The sequence below is a fragment of the Chinchilla lanigera genome, unplaced genomic scaffold, assembly GCF_000276665.1.
Source record: "Chinchilla lanigera isolate Chin_1 unplaced genomic scaffold, ChiLan1.0 scaffold00123, whole genome shotgun sequence".
Lineage (NCBI taxonomy): Eukaryota > Metazoa > Chordata > Mammalia > Rodentia > Chinchillidae > Chinchilla > Chinchilla lanigera.
In genome coordinates this window covers 4,430,054-4,438,114 of record NW_004955524.1, presented here as the reverse complement: position 1 = coordinate 4,438,114, position 8,061 = coordinate 4,430,054, and the positions used below count along the sequence as shown (strand labels likewise).

Genomic DNA, 8,061 nt, shown 5'->3' with positions numbered 1-8,061 from the left:
TTCAGCATGCTGGTGTTCTGCAGTGTGTGGGTCACCTTCCTCCCCGTGTACCACAGCACCAAGGGGAAGGTCATGGTGGCCATGGAGGTCTTCTCCATCTTGGCCTCCGGTGCGGGGCTGCTGGGCTGCATCTTTGCCCCCAAGTGCTACATTATTTTGTTAAAACCTGAGAAAAACTCTCTTACTGGGATCAGGGACAAAACACATTCTGTCAGAAAGGAGCCTTCTTATCATTAAACATCCATTTTCTATTATACACAGAGGACCTGAATTCAAAGCTGTACCATATGTGAAGTCAGATGCTATCGTCTACTACAGGACTTTTATCCTTACTAAGTGATGCAACTTCTTTTTCTAATAGTGTAATGTTTACTAGAAACTGTAGTCCTCATACCTTTAGGTTGATTTTATTCTGGATATTTTGATGCCTATTAAGTCAGATTTCATCCTTTTGTTTCTATGCTTGTACTGTCCACTTTTGTCTTCCTTTTGGCTTTCCCAGTATTTTTGTCATTTAAAAAAGACAATAAATTCCTTCCTGTATGTCACTATGTTTCTGAATTCTTTAATATGTTTTATTACTTTTGTCTTTTGAAGGAGGAGCCTGCGTTCACTGTGCTAATTATAGTCTGGTTTGATAGTTATGTGTATATTTGTCTTCTTGCATTTTCCTTTTGCAGTTAGTTAAATTACTTTTACATATTCTGTCTCACATGACTTTTAGGATTCTAGAATTGGTTGGTCATATGCAGGTGTATACACCATTGATTATATGACGGCAATATACTGAACTGATGGAGTACTCCGTGGAAGAACTTATCGATATGCACTAGAACATCTTTCCATCTCAGATTTATGTTTGCTTTTATCATTACTAAGCAGCATCTATTGACAGCTATATACATGTATGATGTACAAGTGCATTATTATATGCAGTTTTACTTTATATACTTTATTCAAAAAATGTTCTTCTCACGTTTATACACAGGTATTGAAAGTGTTTTCAGAGAATGTGATAGGAAATGTTTTACCTGCCATATGTTCTTTTTTGTTTATGAACATATGGATTCCGGTTAATGCAGCATGGAGGTACACCCATGTGATCCCAGCACTCTGAACAGGGAGGCCAAAGATTGGAAGGTTGATCTCAACCTGGGGTACTTAGAGACTTAACAATCTTCTGCCTGAAATCAATATTAAATAATGTAGTGCTCTGTGTGTGCATATCCAGTTTTGGCTTCTGAGTTATTATTTTCTGTTTAAATGTTTAAATTTCAGAATTCCACTAATAGGGCTTGGGATATAGCTCAGCAACACAAGCGCCTGCTTGGCAAGTGCAGGGTCCTGAGTTTGATTCCTGTTACCCCCCAGAATAAAAAGATAAACCAAAAAGAATTCCACTAATACCATTAAATACTTATTTCTGATTAAAAGATCAATTGCTCACAGGGTGTAGGTCTTTGACAATGTTGAGAGTATATTTGTGTAAAATATTTGGTATCTCTTTTAAATGAATGTGGGATTATTTCCCCTTTGTATTGATTTCTGAGTCTGCATATGTGATAGAGGTTTTTATGGGAAGGACTAAAAGAGTGGTTATAAGGATGGGTGGGTGGAAGCATGGACAGGTGGGTGGAGAGTGTATTAAAGGAAAAAAGGGTCAGTAGAGTTCACCAATCCATTAATGCAACAAAAAAGTGAAGGAGAATGAGGGAGGAAACACACAAACAAAATGGAGACTTGGAGAGTTTTACTCTTTTCTTGCTTTCTTCAGATGACTCTAATATATTACATCAAAATCTCAATACATTTGAACTCCGAAATGTAAGAATTTGTCACTATCACCATCTGAAACAAACTTATGGAAATAGAACTGCCCGCCTTCTACTCCCCTCAAATCTGCACGCCCCAGCTCCTGGTATGAGTGACTCACCTGCTGACACAAATTCTTAGTCACCTGGGTTTTTAGCTTCCTTTCCTGTGTCTCCATTTCTGTATTTCCACATGTTAGGGCTTCTTCTCTATCTGCAATCTTCAGTCCATCCCAAATTCCTCCCACAAACCACATCCCAATGCTCTGAAACCATATGGTCAGGTGCAGTGACAGCAATGACTCCAGCTCTCTGCTTCCAAATCTCTTTCAGTCTCTTCCTCATTGCTGAGACAAAATACGGAATACCTGAGATTTAAAGGAAGAGAGGTTTATTCTGTCTCATGGTTTTAGTTGCAGGTCGGCAGGCTCTGAGGCAGAAAGGCAGCATGGAAGCACATGTCAGAAGAAAGCTGTTCAGCCACGGCAGTGAGGAAGCAAAGAGAGAAGGGGGAGTCAGGGACAGGGACACAGACTCTCAGGTTAAGTCCCCAGGACCCCACCTGCAGCCAGGCCCCACCTGCTGACAGCACATTTAGGTACAAACCTTATCTGGGGTGAATCACATGATGAACACAGGGCCCCATGATATAATGACCTTCCATACACAAGACTCTGAGGTAGAAATAACAGAGATTGGGGGAAAATGGGGTGCAAAGAAAGTAGAATTTGTATAGCAATTACTGGGTGCTGGAATCCTGCTGGGCCCTCTGTGCTGTAGTCTGCTGCGGCCCCCAGTGCAGGACATCATTGTCCAGTTTTACACATTCGAAATGGAATATTTGAGGAGAAGTGTTTCTCATACAAACCCACCAGGACTGGATTCAGGTTCCAGCCTGGGCCGCTCCTCTCCCAGCCGCACCTGCACTCTCTTCATGGCCTCAAACTGCTTCTCAAGCCCCAGGACTGGCAAGGAATTCCTGGGACTTCAGGTCCTGACTTTTGTCAGAACTGTTTCTGTCAAGAGGAGGCACTCAACTGCTACCAGTTACAACTTACCAAATGGTTTAATTTTAATCCTCTTCATTACAGAGTCTCTGCCCTCCGGGCACTGGCAGGAGAGAGGAGGTCCTTACTCAGAAGCCCCAGGGACTTCTCTGGATGGGGGGCTGGTTTAGCCCCGCCCTGCCCACCCCTGTGCTGAGTCTGTGAGTGCTCCGGGAGCTTCTGGTCCTGTGGTTTGAGTCCGTGCTAAACTTTTGCACGGACTCCCTAGTGGGTTGAAGGCATGGGCAGTCTGTGCTCGCTACACTTCTGGCCTGCATCTGGTTCCTGTATATGTCCTGAACTGACTGGAGACACAGAATCAGGTGGCTCACAATACTGTCAACACTGCAGTTGTGTCTGGGTTATGCCTGTACCATGAACTGCCTGGGGACATAGGTCCACTGGACCGTGGTGTCACACAAGTGCAACTTGAGTCTGGGCGGTGCAGATGCCCTGAACTGCCAGGGGACGCTCGATCAGATGGTTGGACATCAGCTCACACCAAAGTCCGTGTCTGAGACTAGGCATAACTAGATACAAATCAACAACTGCCAGAAATCTGAGACTAAGTAGCACTTCTCAGAGGTCACTCAGGGGCAAACCTCACCAACAGGAAAACTAGGGACACCAGTGGCCTTTGCTGTGCAGCTACTGAAGAAGGAAACAGCTTTCTGCATCTGATAGCAAACATGACAAAACAAAGGACTAAAACACAATCCCAGAACTCCACCTCATTCAGGACAAGTTCAGAAAATATTGACATACGAGAACTTGGTAAACACATGCGTGATTTAGCTGAAATGATTGCAATGGAAGTAAAGTAACAACTCCATAAGGTCATAGATGAGATGAGATCAGAAATAATCTCTCAGGCAAGAAATGAAATGACAATAATAATGGAGGAACTGTTCAAAAAGTCTCAAGAAGGAACTTATAAGAAAATAGGACAAAGGCAATGGACAGAAACGTTCAATGAAAAATATAGAAATGCCTTAGAAGGCACGAACCAGATTCAAAGAGACTTCCAGGAAAACAAAGCTGCCACTGAAAGCTATCAAAATCGCTTGAATGAAGCTGAATATAGAATCCCAGACTTTGAAGACAGCATGGCAGCAAGTGACCATGAAAGGAAGGATCTTGTAAAATCAACAAGGATCCAGGAAAAGTCAATACAACAGGTACAAGACGAGGTAAAGAGCAATAATGTACAACTTCTATGATTCAAAGAAACAGCATGAGGCAACACAACTGACATAAAAAGAATATTTGCAGAAGTAATAGCAGAAAATTCCCCAAGCATGGAAACAGAACATGATATACAGAGAAATGAGGCATATAGAACTCCAAATATCCACAACCAAAATAAAACTACACCCAGACATGGAATAGTCATGTTCCCAGGTCTCCAGTAAAAGATCAGAATATTAAAAGCTGCTACAGAAAAGAAACAGATTGCCTATATAGGAAAGCCCATGAGAATCATGGCAGACTTCTCAGCACAAACCATGCAATTGAGAAGAGCTTGGAGTGAAGTATTACATGTCCTAAAACAGAACAGCTTCCAACCAAGACTGATGTACCCTGCCAAACTATCTCTCAAATTCAACAGGAAATAAAATATATTCATGACAAAGAACAAGGGAAGAACTTCATGAGGGCCCAACCAGCATTACAAAGAGTACTAAAAAATATTCTAGACAGAGAAAAATCTGACCACAATTTGAAGAACAACAGTTAAAATGAAAAGTCATGAAGTGCACGCCAGTAAACAGGTACAAAAAGTAGGACACCAATACAAGTAAATAACATGACAATGATAAATCAATACTTACTGCTTATAAGTATAAATGTAAATGGCCTCAATTCTCTAGTCAACAGAAACAGACTGGCACAGAGGATTAAAAAGCAAAATCCAATGATATGCTGTATACGTGAAACACACTTCACTCAAATGGAAATCCACAGACTGAAAATCAAAGGATGGAAAGCAATGCTCCATGCAACAGGAACCCAGAATAAAGCAGGTGTAGCTATTCTGTTTGCAGACAATGTAAACTTCAAATTGACAACAATCAAAACAGATAAAGAAGGTCACTACATGGGTGTCAGGGGCCAAGTAGAAGAGGATGAGATAACAATCATAGACATCTATGCACCAAATGTCGGAGCTCCAAATTATATAAGACAAATCTTAACACGCATGAAAACCCATATAATTAAGAACAGTATTGTAACAGGGGACCTCAACACCCCATTGACACAAAGAAGTCGGTCAACTGGACAAAAAATCAGCAAGGAAATAACAGATCTGAACCAAAGCTGTGAAAAAATGAACTTAGCAGATGTCAACAGAGTGTTCCACCACATGACATCAGAATACAAATTTTTCTCAGCAGCACATGGGTCTTTCTATAAAATAGACCACATTCTAGTCCATAGACCATACCCTCTGAAATGCAAAAGATTTTAAATTATCCCCTGCGTATTATCAAACCAGAGTGAAATAAAATTGGAAATTAACAACAAAAGGAACTCCAAAAACTCCATCAACACTTGAAAATTAAAAGTCAACCTCCTGAACAACCAATGGGTCACAGAAGAAACTCAAGAGGAAATGAAAAGATACCCACAAACAAATGAAAATGTAAATACAACTTACCGCAATCTATGGGATGCAATGAAAGCAGTCCAAAGAGTGAAATTCATACCGGTGAATTCACAGGTGAGGAAAGTAGTAAGAGAACAAATAAGGAGCTTAATGTTACATCTAAAAGTTTTAGAAAAAGAAGAACAAGTCAGGCCCAAAGTCCAAAGAAGGGAGGGGATTATAAAGATTAGGGCAGAAATTAATGCAATTGAGACAAAGGAAACCTTCCAAAAAAAAAAAAAAAAAAAAAAGAATCAAAGGGCTGATTATTTGAAAGAATAAATAAAATTGATAAACCCCAAGCCAACCTTTTCAAGAAAAGGAAGGAAAGAACTCAGATTCACACACTAAGGAATGAAAAGGATGAAGTTGTTACAGATTCCAGAGAAATTCAGAACATCATTAATACCTACTTTGAAAATCTTTGCTCCCATAGCATAGAAAACTCAGAAGAAATGAACAGATTCCTAGATATGTCTCAATTACCAAGGTTGACTCAAGAAAATATCAAATTCCGGAACCAGCCCATATCAATTAATGAGATTGAAAGTGTGATTAAAAACCTGCCAACAAAGAAAATCCCAGGCTCTGATGGATTCACAGCAGACTTTTACAAGAAATTCAGAGAAGATTTAATACCAACCCTCCTCAAACTCTTCAATGAAATCAAAAAGGAAGTAGTTCTCCCTACCGCATTTCTGGAGGCAAGCATCATACTGATACCAAAACCAGAGAAAGACTCAACCAGGAAAGAGAACTACAGACCAATCTCGCTAATGAATATAGATTCAAAGATTTTCAATAAGATGCTAGCAAATAGAATGCAGAAGGGGCTGGGGATTTAGCTCAGCGGCAAAAGTGCCTGCCTGGCAAGCGCAAGGTCGTGAGTTCGGTTCCTGGTACTGGAGAAAATCAAAAAACAAAACAAAACAAATAGAATGCAGAAAATTATCAAGAAAATCATACATCATGAACAAGTTGGATTCATTCCAGGAATGCATCGTTGGTTCAATATTCGCAAATGTACAAATGTTATATGCCATATCAATGGAGCCAAAGACAAAAACCACATTATCATCTCAATAGATGCAGAAAAAACTTTTGACAATGTCCATCATGTATTTATAATAAAAACTACAGAAAATAGGCATAGATGTTCTTTATCTTAACATGATCAAAGCTATCTATGACAATCCAACAGCCACAATCATTCTCAGTGGACAAAAACTGAAAGCTTTTACTTTAAAATTGCAAAGAAGATGAGAACGTCTGCTCTAACTACTCCTCTTCAATATATTTCTGGAACCACTAGCCAGAACAATAAGACAGGAGAGAGAAATAAAAGGAATAAGGATAGGAAATGAAGAAGGAAAACTATCACTCTTTGCAGAGGACATTATACTTTATGTGGAAGACCCCAAAAACTCCACAAGCATACTCCTTGAATTAATCAACAAATTCAGCAGTGTAGCGGGACACAAAATCAACACCCAGAAATTGATAGCATTCCTATACACAAACAGCAAACAGACTGAGAGAGAAATTAAGGAAACCATACCTTTCACAATAACATCCAAGAAACTGAAATATCTAGGAATTAATCTAGTAAAAGAAGTAAAAGATATATTCATTGAAAACTATAGTACTCTGCAAAAGAGACTGAAGAAGCATTCAATAAACAGAAAAATATTCCTCGCTCATGGACAGGAAGAACCAACATTGTGAAAATGGACATACATCCAAAACTACTGAACAGATTCAATGCAATTCCCATTAAACTATCATTAATATGCCACAAAGATCTCAAAAAAAACATGCCTGCAATTCATCTGGAACCAGAAGAGACCTAGAATAGCAAAAGCAATCCTGGACAACAAGGACAAGTCAGGTAGAATCACAATCCCTGACCTGAAGTTATACTACAAATCTACTGTCATAAAATCAACCTGGTACTGGCTAAAAAACAGACTTGAGCGTCAGTGGAACAGACTGGAAGAAAAAGCCAGAAGCAAAAACACACTCAGCCACCTAATCTTTGATAAAGGGGACAAACAAACTCACTGGAAGAACGATAGCCTTTTTAATAAATAGTGCTGGAAAAATTGGCTTGCGACCTGCCAAAGACTAAAAATAGAACCAAATCTATCACCATGCACCAAACTCATGTCAAAATGGTTCACAGATCTCAATATTAAACCAGAAACACTAAATCTATGGGAAGAGAAAGTGCATTCCCACATTAGGAATGTGGGAATGAAGAGATACAGGTAGGCAGAGAGTTCATGAACAAAAATCAAAATGCATGTGAAGCGCTTGAAAGAATCAACAGCTGGGATCACATCCTACTGAAAGTTTCTGCACATCTCAAGAAATCACCATCAGAGAAAAAGAAAACCCACAAACTTGGAAAAAATTTCAATCAGACAAAGGGCTTCTATATACAACATACAAAGAATTTAAAAATATCAACCTCCTGAAATTCAACGACCCAATCCAAAAATGGGCAGCTGAGATGAATACACACTTCTCAGATAAGGAAATAAGAATGGCAAATAAA

The 8,061-nt window shown here is 39.5% G+C and overlaps 1 protein-coding gene across 1 annotated transcript in view; it reads left to right on the top strand.

Annotated features, from left to right (window-relative positions):
- The window catches only part of LOC102016949, a gene marked incomplete at its 5' end in the record, with an annotated part of 69,164 nt that overhangs the window by 38,904 nt on the left and 22,199 nt on the right, over positions 1-8,061 (top strand). The gene's annotated exons all lie outside the window — the stretch shown is intronic.